We start from the raw sequence: 11,234 nt of genomic DNA on the forward strand, positions 1-11,234 counted from the left end.
CAATGACGTATCCACACAAACCGAGGCCTCGTTTGTCATTAGTCACGTGATTTTCACGTTAACAACACAAGCCTTCATCTGGCACGCCCATTTTTTCTCGACACAAGCTCCGACGCCTCGCTTCAAATGTCACATCACTAGTCATGACCTCTACTAAAGTGAAACCATTTAATTAAGTTCCTGAGGTGGCATTCAAGGGGGCTATGTAAGTGTCTTATTTTGTACGTGTGAATACTGGAAATCTCAGATATTTAGCCGATTACCTCTGTTTTGATAAAACAGCTGGCGAGATTGTGTCGTGCATCCTTAGGAGAAGGACTGCAAAGTGATATAGTTTCCTGATCTATTAACGGAAAAATATAAAGTAAGAGTAAATAGAATAATCAAACGTTAAAATGGCCATTTAAAAAGACTAAATGAGAAGAAAAGGTATTTGAAACCTAGCAAAGAAAAAAGAGAAACAGCAAATGTACATCTTATCAGCCCTGAGCCAAAAAGCCTTTTCATATTCAAATGTATTGACATGAGAACAAGTAGAGATTTGACCATGCGTTAAGTTGTTCCAGAGACTCTTCAGAGACCGAAACCAATATAATTTGACTTGTATTGTTAAAGATAATTATATTATAACTTGAATTATAATAAACATTATATTACACTCGCCGAGCAGGACAATAATTGGAGAAGTGTGACTTTTGTCATTAAAATTGAATTTCTAAAACAGAATTTCATTTGTGTGCTACCCAGTGCCAAAAGGGGAGGGGTATGCCTTTATTTTTCACCGTTAGAAAACACGGCTAGATGTAACGGGGCGAACAAGACGTGAGGCGTGTGGATCCATGTGCAAGCTTTTATTTATAAACATGGTAAACAGGCAAGGGTCAGACAACGGTAAACAGGTATGGTACAGGCAAGACACAAGAGAGATCCTAGGGCAAGCGTGGGTCTACAATCGGTGAACAATATCCAACAGGGCAAGGCAGAGAGATATTCCAGGTACACAAGCAATGATCCAAACGAGGGGCAAACAGAGTTCGAAGGGCAAGGCAAAGGGCTAATCCAGGAAACACAGGCAGATATCAAAACACGAGAAAACAGGCAAGGCACGACTTAAAACAACTGAGTGGGCTCCGTAGAGTAGCTGTCGCTAGGATATGCGCTATACCAGGGGCGTTGCTAGACATAAAGCTCTACTGGGGCACAGGTCCCCCATTGTATGTCTGAGATAGCAACAGTAACTAAGGAAGGCGGGGCTTACCGATAGGTCAATTGTTATTAATGATTCATTGTTATCACACACAATGAAACATAGTAGTACAGAACACAACAATATGTTTATTTTATGTGCTATACAGTGCTGAAGGCTGGGGCGATTGTTTTAAAAACACCAGGCTGTTAGTTCTGAAAGTTAGGGGGGTTAGGGGGGATTCTCCCCCGAGAAAATGTAGATTTCTCGGACCTTCATATGTGCATTTAAAGGTGTTTCAAGGCCAAAAAATTGGATAACAATTAAAAGCATGTTAGTGGACAGCAGTAGCATAAATGATTTGTCAAGCAGATAACAGATTGTTAAACATGAGAATGAGGATAAATGTAGCAATGAATGATCCACACTACAAAATGTGATTGTCAACATTCAAAACTATTTTAACTCTTCCAAAAATTTTGTTTTTGCGTAGTAACTCTACACACAAAATAAAATGATTAGCCCACATACACACCAAACTATACACAGATATGAATTATGTAAAACACTCTTGTGTCTTTTGCTTGTTCAGTGTGCAGTGGAGTGTATAGGAGTTTGTCACACGCACAAATACACTATATATACAGAATGTTTGATGAATGTTAGTTATTGAACTGAACTGAATCAACATTGAAGTGACTGTTAACTGAATATTGACACTATTGGCTTGTTGGCCAAGCTGCTTCTCATGCGATTTTTTTATTTTTTTTAAATTTGTTACTATTGTGAAGCTGCTGTGAAACAATATATTGTAGCTCATATATATATATAATATACAGGTGCTTCTCAATAAATTAGAATGTCGTGGAAAAGTTCATTTATTTCAGGAATTCAACTTAACAGGTGAAACAAATATATTATATAGACTCATTACATGCAAAGTGAGATATTTCAAGCCTTTATTTGTTATAATTTTGATGATTATGGCTTACAGCTTATGAAACCCACGAAATCAAAATCCTAGAAAATTAGAATATTGAATGTTGTTTTAACCTAGTACTGGTTGTTTTGTTAGAATGCCATTTATGTAAATGTTTCTAGAAACAGGGTAAGAGCTTGTTAGATCTTCCTTTGTCCTTCCTTGACCCTCTATAGGAGTACTATTGGTGTGGTAATTAAAAATCAGGTAATTAATGAGACCAAATGTACCACTCACATTTGCTGACATGAACATGGTATTTTACATTGAACATGACATGATTTTGCTTTATTGCATTATGCGTTCCTATGCATTTCCTTACGACTGTAAGTTCATATGTGCTCAATCGTGAAGCGGACATTTAAGATGTTTTACATGTGTCTCACACAAAGCAGTGTGGATCAAAGGAGAAGCCCTTCATCCACTGAGATAAGGCATTTGAGGGTGGTCTCCCCCATCCCCCATGTCACCTGGTCAAAGTGGATAAAGGAAGGTGTGCTCCCTCTCTCTGGGGCTCTTCTTTGCTGGACACGAATTAAATAGGTGGTCTCTCCCTTTCTTCTCTCTCTCTCTCTCTCTCTCTCTCTCTCTCTCTCTCTCTCTCTCTCTCAGGTACAAGCTGGGTAAGTTTATTTGGTGTAACCAATGTATAACCATGTTCTAGATATTTGAATTGATTGTGGAATTGATCTCTGATATCTGAAATATTAAATTGTTACATGTGATTATTCTAACTGATTTTGACATTGTTCATTTAATGATTAAAAGGAATAGTCAAACATTCGCTCACTTTTAGTGAGGCACAGATATTATTAAAACCTTTCATTTATGGAGTCAGATGAAATAACGAGAGAATACATGATTAATGTATTGCAAATTTAACCAACCAATACTTTGCATGAGTGAGGACAGAACACGTGATAACCTTCCCCGTGTATTGGCGAACCGGCATTGGACCAATATATCGGGCCTTACAATACTAATCAAAAGTTAAAAATGTATTTGAGGTGATTGATCTTAAAAAACAAACAAAACAAAAAACAGTCTGCTGTCCCTCTGCTGTCTTGAGGATGATCAGGAGATCAAGCCTGCAACTTTCCAGTTACTAACTCTGAGCTTTAACTACTACACCACTTGAAACATGCATCAAAAGAAATGTCTAGAAAAGTTTAAGAAAAGTAAGACTATTTTACTTCTTTTTTTTTTTTGTGCTTTTTTTTTGGTACTCATGCACTTTGACTCTGTCTACTTAAACACACTCATCAAGTGTTAACCACATGGTTTAAGTGTGAAGAGCTCATCTTGTTTAGTGTGATGTGCACAGATGCCTTTAAACCATCCACATTATCATTAGACACGATACCACTCATATTAAGAAATGTGTTGGCGCTGCATTTCCAAGAAACAAGATGCATTTTCACACCTCTCTCTTTTTAGCCTAATAAACATCAGTCCAGTGAGCTTCTCAGACACAGCTGATGCTTTCTGTACTCAAACTCAGACTGAGACTCTCTGTTATTTACATAAGCTCAAGAACAGAACAGGTAAATCTGCATGCTCTTCAAATGACTGAAACACTGAAGTCTAAAATATGGATTTATTATTAATATGCATCTAGTTATTTTGCTTATGCACAGTTTTTCATTATTTGAGTTTGTTTCTTTGTAATTATGGCTTGATCTCTAAAACACGAGTAAAGTGGATTACTTTTTAATTGATTTATGTAATAATGTTCCCTTGTGGAAGAAGAAAAGTCAGTATTTTGTTTGTTTGTGGTTAATTAGTGGTGTTGGTTAATGTGAGTCTCTACATCTGTGCTGACTTCATGCATTCACTAAAAACCACCAAAACACCAGCTGATTCAATTGATCAGATCATCATTGATCTGATGAATCACATTCAGATAGTGACTTTCATTTTCCACCATGTGTGTTTAATTAACCATAGTAAAGTTAAAAGTTAAAATTTAACATTCAACAGTAAATATTCATTGTACAATATTCAAATGAATGCACTATTTGCTTGACATGCTAATTCAATCATGTATTGTCAACAACATTACACTGGTTGCCTGCTGTTAAGAAAGTGTGTCATCTGGTTAAAACTACCTTACAATACTGAAAATGATCATTTGATAACATTACTTACTTTTCATGTACAATAGTATCATGGCTCTCATACTACGCTGTAAAATTCAACAGTTGTTCTAACCAACACTTTTTAGTTAACTTTATTTAGGGCCAGATTTACTAACTAGCACTTACTCCAGCCCAAACCCTATTTTGGCATTAAAAACTACTGTCAGGATTTACTAAAGACACACAGTGAAGAAATAGCGCTGAAAAGGCATGGGCAGTTCTTTTTGCTGCTGACCTTATTGCATATGCATTTGTGTGTTTGCGTCTGTGTTCTTTCATTTTCTTCAGTAGATCATGTGCAGAACTTTCCACTCCCATCTGCGCTTTTTTGGAATTGCGCTCTCATGCTAATTTGACCTGTTTAGTAAATCTGGCCTTACTTGTAAAAATCTAGTAATCTATAATATTCACATACAATGCCCATTTTACTCAGAAAACTCTTAAGAAAACTCTAAAGTTAAGAGTAATTGTGTCACGTTTTGATGTGTTGAGTTCTGTTCTGTGATCTTGTTTCCCCCTGTCTTTGTGATTTTGGTTTAGTCCTGTTAGTTTTTCCCTGTCTGTTTGATTAGAAATGCCCATCACCTGTGTTTTGTTAATTATCTCATTAGTCCCAGTTCTTTTAAGCCCTGTGTTTTCCCTCAGTGTTTGTTGGTCGTCGTCATTTCATGGTTGTGTGTTTTGAAGTCCTGGAGTTTCTTTTCCCTTGTTCCTGTATGTTCATAGAAGTTAAGTTTGTAAATTACCTAAACCGCAGTTCCTGTGTCTTCGTCCTCGGCTCCCTACACAAACCTGACAAATTGATGGGTTTGACTGCTGTTTTGTCAAGGAAAATACAAAAATACAAAATGAAGGCAGTTTCTGAGGCGGAGCAATTCTTAATAGACTTTTCGGTACTTTATAACAACTGCACGCTATGAATCATTAGTTAAGCATTACTAAAAAGTCAATTCCTCATTTATAAAGCTTTAATAGACATTAGTAAGCATTTTGAAAAATAGAGCTATAAATGATTTCTTCTTGATTTATAAGCATATCTAATGTGTTTAATAATTGCATTTTCATACTTTATTAATGATCAATTTCTAATTTCTAAAAGAAGTATTACATTATTTACAGACCAGTTATTTAGGAGTTGTCAGTGGTTCATAAGATCATTTAGAAAGTGTAAGTAAATTTTTAAACTATTTAAATGTACATTAATGCATCTTATTTAGACATATATTAATAGTTACTCAGTGTGTTAATTAATGCTTTATTAATGTATTCTATTCCTACTGTAATTCATGATTAATTCGGGTAGTTATAAAGCATCTAGTAGTGGTCAGTTCACTATGCCTGTGAGCTCATCTAAAGTCAGGACTAGTTATGCCTTATAAAGCTTTTACAAAAGAGATTTAAAGGCTCAGTTATCTTCTAAACAAACACAACACAGAGTGATACAGAGAATAGAAATATTTATTTCAAGATGCAAAAAAGGAAACTGTACAATGGTAAACTTGATATAACATGAAAAATAAACCTCTGCTTGTCATAGAAAAGGCAATTGGTGTGCATGCTTTCTCTAAGTCTACCTTATTAGCTTTTACAGTGTTAACCTGCTTTCTCAACCTGCTCTTTTCTCCCATTTTTCTCAGGATGAGATCTGAGGCTCTTCTCTCGCTCCTGTTCATTCTGGCTCTGAGCGATAGAGCACTGACTGTCAGAGACTGCTCAAAGTTTGATCAATTCATGCGAAAACACGCTCTCTTAACTCAATTTAACACCAGTGATAGAAGTGCTTGGTGGAGCTACATAATGTACAACAGACTCTGTGACCGAAGTCTTAGATATTCCTTCATCCAGGACAGCGAAGAAAATATAAAACAAATCTGCAATAAGTTGGGCCAAAACACCTCGGGGAACCTTTTCAGAAGTACACGCCCCTTCCGGGTGTTCATGGTTGACTGTGTGAGGACAGGAGGGCAGCGTGTCATTGAAGGATGTACTACAGGCCTATATTATGTAACTGTTGGCTGTCAGTTCTTCTTTCAAACACAAATTCTACCTGTGCACTATGAAGGCCAAGACAGTGGAATAGGTGTAAATTGCTTTAAACCATGATTTTTTTTAATTATTTTTTTCACAGTGAGACTGAAGAACTGGTGCTTGAAATGTTGCTTTCTAACAGTTCTTTATAAGCATCTCTATAAAAGCTTTCTTTGCAAAGTGCAGTTTGGTATTATAAAACAAACTGATCAAATGTACAACTTGAACAACAACGCAAGTCACTTTGAATAAAAGCATCTGCCAAAAGCATATATGTCTCATCTCTGTTCTTTTGTGGAGTAATTTTGATCATCTTGGATATGATAAACAATAACACTTTAGATGCTTAAGTCACAGTTGATATGTCTGTGTCACATTTGCAGCAGGATGAAATAAAACAGTGCTGGATTTAATAGCAGAGTCTTTTCTCCACCCATTCTCACTCCTGAGGCGTCAAAAACTGAAGTGGTCAAGCGCCCTCTGCGTCTCTCTGTGGGCGAATTGGGAACTCCATTGCTTTCAATGGGAAACCTGTGGTGTCAACAACAGATGCGGATTTTATCAGTAGGAAATCGCGCTGAAGAAGTCTCATATTGAACACATCGCGATATTTGACCCTGTCTGTGATGTTGTCATTCTCAATATATATGCTGCCACTTGGAAATATTATAAGGAAACATGGAATTAGTTTCCATTGTTATGCTGATGACACTCAAATATATATTTCATCACGGCCGGATGAAAACGCTAAATTATCCAAATTGACAGAGTGTGTTAAAGATATAAAAGATTGGATGACGCGTAATTTTCTTTTATTAAATCCAGACAAGACAGAGGTAATACTTATCGGTTCAAAAAACCGCCCACAGAACCTCTCACAATACAACTTTGACATCGTAGGATGTCCTGTTACTTTATCCTCTACAGTAAAAGACCTGGGTGTTATACTCGATTGTAACCTGTCTTTTGAAAATCATATTTCGTATGTTACAAAAACAGCCTTTTTCCACCTTAGAAACATTGCTAAGCTACGTAATATGCTATCAATTTCTGATGCGGAAAAGTTAGTTCATGCATTCATGACCTCGAGACTAGATTACTGTAATGCTTTATTAGCTGGTTGTCCTGCATCCTCAATAAACAAGCTACAGTTAGTCCAAAATGCAGCCGCTAGAGTTCTTACTAGATCAAGAAAATATGATCATATAACACCGATTTTATCATCACTACATTGGTTACCTATAAAGTTCCGTATTAATTATAAGGTATTGCTATTGACTTATAAAGCCCTAAACGGCTTAGCTCCAGTCTATTTAACGGATCTTCTATCACCCTATAATCCATCACGCTCTTTAAGATCAATAAATTCGAGGCTTTTGGTCATACCTAGGATATCCAGATCAACCAAAGGAGGGAGAGCATTTTCGCATTTGGCTCCAAAACTCTGGAATAGCCTTCCTGATACTGTTCGTTACTCGGACTCACTCTCCCAGTTTAAAACTAGATTAAAGACGCATCTTTTCAGCCAGGCATTCATATAATATTGTTAATCTCACAGTTTCAAACTACAATCCGGCCTCTAGTTCATAAATGCCAGAGGAGAACTGGCCCCCGACTGAGCCTGGGTTCTCCCAAGGTTTTTTTTCTCCATTGGGTCACCTGATGGAGTTTTAGGACACTATTAGGTCACTTGATGGAGTTTTTCGGTTCCTTGCCACTGTTGCCTTTGGCTTGCTCAGTTGGGGATATTTTGGGGATATTTAATTTTATTCTATCAATCAATAAATTCCACTAGAAACAAACTTTGTTGTATTATTTTATTTTAATACTGTGAAGCTGCTTTGATACAATCTGTATTGTGAAAAGCGCTATACAAATATACTTGATTTGATTTGATTTGATTTGATGTCTCTCCACACCTCATATTAACCTTCCTCTGTTTGCAAGAGTGAAAGAGATAATCTGACTTGTCACATGACATCAGATACTCGATTATTTTGTCATAATCAGATCAGTTACACTTCTGATAACAGTCGAGTTTGGATGTAAATCATGTTATTTTTTTTAAGCTAATTCATATGAATATATTAAATATTTGTTTGGGCATGCGTAGGATGTGTCCAGCGAGGTGCACCCTTTGCTCTGTCACAGTTTCTGAAAGTCTTCATGTGAAGTCCCACTCCTCCTCATGATCTCTTTGATATATGCAGAACCAATATTAAAATAATCATTTATCTTTTTCCATATTGTTAAAGCATTGTGTTTTCTCTTTTCAGCTTCATAAACTGTACTTGATGTCTTCCTAATGCCTTTATCAAAAAAGCATCAGTGCTCATCAGGAGTTTTGCTAAAGGACATATTCATTGCCATCCATTAGTTCTAGTCATGCAGGGACTTCATGATGCAATAGTCAAATGTATATTTCTGCAAGTGTGTATAGCAGGTGTTTGTCCGAACAATTGAAGATAGTGAGAGTGTTCAGGAAAACCTTCTGAAAACAATCAGTATTTAAGGAATTCTGTTTGGTGCTGATAGAGTATTACAGAAATGACACACTGGAGTAACACAGTCTCACCCCAAAACGTCACGTACTGACGGGTCTTGACCAAACGGCAACATACGACGAAAAGGGTACCCCTAAAACGTCCATATGTGACGATTCGGGTTATGGGTAGGTTTAGGTATGCGTTAGGGTACCGCTAGGAAGCGCTGCTGGTGCGCTTATGTCTTCGTCTCATATGGACGTTTTAGGGGTACCCTTTTCGTCGTATGTCAATATTCTGTTAGTTTCTTACATTTACATTTAGATGACTCTTTAAGAAATCTTTTAAATAACTAAATCAATCATTTATGGCCATGTTCTCCCCTTGGAGTGAGTAGGGCAGGGATGTTCACTTGTATTGTATTGTATTGTACAGTTTTTCTGAGTTGCTAAAACACTAAACCCCATTCTCAATAGCCTAAACCAATTTGTTGAGTAAATCACTCTTTCTGTAAACAAGTTCAGGTTTGCAAATCTCATGCACTCTTTTTGCAAAACTCTGAACACATTCTCACTCACTAAAACATTTTGAGATGATGCTGAGGCAGAATTAATCTCTCACTGACATTGATTTTTAACTCTTTTGATTTAGAGTTAAAAAAAAAAAAACTTTCTGCATTACTGTATGCAAGGGCTGAATATACAGACATTCAGTGATATTCAGTACAATACTTGCAGTACTTTCATACAATTTATTCACCTTACTACTGTAAGTTGTCATTACTATACTTTTTTACGTAATAGCAAATTTTGTTTACTTTCTTACAATATATACTTTTTTTCTGAAACTGCATGCTTTGGATTCTGTGTTCGCCATTTTTTTGATGTAGTGTCTAATGAATGATCTGTCGTGTTTATATAATATTGACTCGTGTGTGTATGATCTGAAAGCATTGTCTGATTTTGCCAGAAGAGTCAGAGGTTCTCTGAATGTGGTTTGAAGATTTGGTTTTGTGTTTAAGGTTTTGAGAAAGTGGGTAATGGTTCCAAGAAATGTGTTTTAGCATTAAAAAAAATAAAAGTAAAACCTTAGTAAAAAGTAAACCTTAAAAAGTAAAAACTCCTCCCCCTAGTGGGCGGTGTCATGTTTCACATTACACAATTTACTGCAGTATTTTATCATCAAATCTTTTTCTAATCTTGACAAAACGCATATCATTGAGAAGGTCTGAGACTCAAGACTGTTATATGACAGAAGTGATATAGTGACAAGAACTTGTGAAACATGGTCACACGTGGTTTGGCACTGCGAGGACAATCAGCTGTCCTTCATTCTCGGGCGTCTTACGTCACGGACGCTGCAGTTTATTTCTCTGTCCACATCTGCAGTTCTGATGCAGGACTCCGGCATGTTCAGCAGGAGATCAGGAACCCTGGGCGTCTTCTTCCAGGTGTTTTCCAGAGTCAGTAGAAAGGTCTCTTTAATGTCCTAAGTTATTGTAACTGTGAGGTTTCACCTGTACACCGTATGAAAGTTACACTAGTAATGCTCTTATTACCTCTACTCCGTCACACCCATTGGCACCAACATTAAAATAGTAGGACTACGTAACATTTCAATTAAGTCGATTATATATAAAATTTCATAATTCCAATGAACTGCAATCCTGTGTTTGATCAGTACTATTGGAGATTAGTTTGGACAAAAACACAAGGTCATACATTCAGAGCCAGAATCCAGACTCAAAACCCCAGAGAGGAAAAGAGCTAAAGATTTTAAACTATTGATTTTTTTTTATTGTGTTATCTCAAGTTATAATTTTGCATGTGCCAAACATTTCAACAGATACTCAGCCGCTGTGATCATCCACACCGCCCCGAGATTTAATCGCTGTTAAAGGTCTGAATCTCCAGATCAGACAAGATGCTCCTGCAAGAGGACCAGATTACAATCACATTCTTGAATCTTCCAATTCATCTAAAACGTCGATGTAGGCGAGACGTACTTGTGCTGCTCTGAGAGCTCGAACTCCTGCTGGATCCTCTGGATGAGTGTGTGTGTGTCGGGCAGACAGAAGCCAGCGGAGATCTTCACCAGCTCCACGGCCTGATCCACATCACCGCTCTCCTTCACACACGTCAGGAACCGGTTCAGCAGATCCGCATTGACACACACACACACACACAACACACGTTAGTCTGAACACATCAAGACAAGAAATTAAACATTAATCATTTATAGTGCATGTGGCAAACATTGTAACGTAAACTTCTAGTCAATACACATTTTTCTAGTCCAGTGCTAGCCTCGGGTCTGGAGCACCAAGCCCAAAACACACTGTGTTTCCACTGTCGGGCCAGTGCGAGCAGGGCTTTAAACGCGTTGTGTCGGGCTAATAGCCTCGGGGACTGGAGCACCGA

The 11,234-nt window shown here is 37.2% G+C and overlaps 1 long non-coding RNA gene across 1 annotated transcript; it reads right to left on the reverse strand.

The window, feature by feature from the left end:
* Nucleotides 1-10,581: 10,581 nt before the first annotated feature.
* Nucleotides 10,582-10,994, reverse strand: LOC311095531. The gene is made up of 2 exons (XR_014608850.1): nucleotides 10,820-10,994; nucleotides 10,582-10,743 (listed from the first exon to the last, which is right to left on the reverse strand). It is a non-coding gene; the product is annotated as an uncharacterized lncRNA (long non-coding RNA).
* Nucleotides 10,995-11,234: the final 240 nt, after the last annotated feature.

Source organism: Abramis brama (assembly GCF_963993115.1).
Source record: "Abramis brama genome assembly, chromosome: 13".
Classification (NCBI taxonomy): Eukaryota; Metazoa; Chordata; class Actinopteri; order Cypriniformes; family Leuciscidae; genus Abramis; species Abramis brama.